The sequence below is a fragment of the Triticum aestivum genome, chromosome 5B (genome assembly GCF_018294505.1).
Source record: "Triticum aestivum cultivar Chinese Spring chromosome 5B, IWGSC CS RefSeq v2.1, whole genome shotgun sequence".
NCBI lineage: Eukaryota > Viridiplantae > Streptophyta > Magnoliopsida > Poales > Poaceae > Triticum > Triticum aestivum.
In genome coordinates this window covers 87350316-87351873 of record NC_057807.1, presented here as the reverse complement: position 1 = coordinate 87351873, position 1558 = coordinate 87350316, and the positions used below count along the sequence as shown (strand labels likewise).

General features: G+C 48.0%; 1 pseudogene; it reads right to left on the bottom strand.

The window, feature by feature from the left end:
• Positions 1-138: 138 nt before the first annotated feature.
• The window catches only part of LOC123114672 (uncharacterized), an 18348-nt pseudogene continuing 16928 nt past the window's right edge, over positions 139-1558 (bottom strand).

The window sequence follows — 1558 nt, the reverse complement described above, 5'->3', positions numbered from 1 at the left end:
GCGTTACGCTAAGACAGGGAGGCAGTGGTGTCACGTGCTCGTCTTGGCGTCCGTCGTCGCTACCGCGACGATGTCCGCCTCGAGTCGCGTTACGCTAAGACAGGGAGGCAGTGGTGTCGAACCAAGCCTCCTCTTCCATTTCCCTCTCAACTTAGCTCATATGAATGACATAACAGATCACAGATGAAGCTTGCAACAGCAGAGTGGTAATACAAAAATAACTCCTATTGTGCCGCTACATTGACTAGAACTCAGTCAAAGCAGCTTTCATCGTACGACCCGGCACAGGTTTGGGCAGACCATCGAGCAACGGACAGGTGAAGGACTCATGGTTGAAGGTCCACTTGGAGCTCCACCACATGAAGATCCCAGCGTTCTCTGAGTCTGTGTCCAAATTCAAACGCATACCGGAAAATAGGCCTCGGCAAAAAACTTTTGATCATCTTAATTGAATCCGGCAGAAAGGGTCATCCCGGGGATCGGCCTCCACTTTCTGCCATGGCGTATGGAACCAATGAACTAATTCTTTGGTCGCCCCGTTGCCTCCGCCAATGCTTTGTGTACTATCAAGGTGGAGAAGAAGAATTTGGGAGTATTTCACTTCCAATACCTTGGGAGCTTCCCTTGCTGTACAAGGACATTAATGTAGTTAAATCCATGTCATCTCCTCTTTGAGAACTCAGGCCATAGTAGCTCTGCAAGCTGCTCATTGCAAACTCGGCCTATTCCCTGTCTAGACTTGTCGCAATCTAGTAAATTCACAATGTCCCTGTTTTTCTGAATGGTCGGAGCTCACGCTCTGAAAAAAAGCAGAGAATAGGTTAGAACAGACTATTATATTTACATACCATGCACAGTTGTACACCAACTTAAATAGTCAAAACATGGGTGAAGCGTCGTGATGCAAAACCAAGGAAGAAAACACTAGACCCTAAACAGCGACAATATTATGAACTGCTAAAAATGAGTTGTCTTTATCTGACAAATAGTTTGATCTTTGAAAATCAGCGTGAACAAGAAAACAGGTTGCAGTTAAATATGTAACTGCCCAAAAATGAACAACAATGAAACTTATGGACTCTGTGCTACAGCATGGAAGAGAAAAAACCAATGGTGAAATGAGTTGTCTTTATCTGACAAATAGTTTGGTCTTTGAAAATCAGCGTGAACAAGAAAACAGGTTGCACTTAAATATGTAACTGCCCAAAAATCAACAACAATGAAACTTATGGACTCTGTGCTACAGCATGGAAGAGAAAAAACCAATGGTGTCTCGTGCTCGTCTCGGCGTCCGTCGTCGCTACCGCGACGACGTCCGCCTCGACTCGCGTTACGCTAAGACAGGGTGGCAGTGGTGTCACGTGCTCGTCTCGGCGTCCATCGTCGCTACCGCGACGACGTCCGCCTCGACTCGCGTTACGCTAAGACAGGGAGGCAGTGGTGTCACGTGCTCGTCTCGGCGTCCGTCGTCGCTCCCGCGACGATGTCCGCCTCGAATCGCGTTACCCTAAGACAGGGTGGCAGTGGTGTCACGTGCTCGTCTCGGCGTCCATCGTCG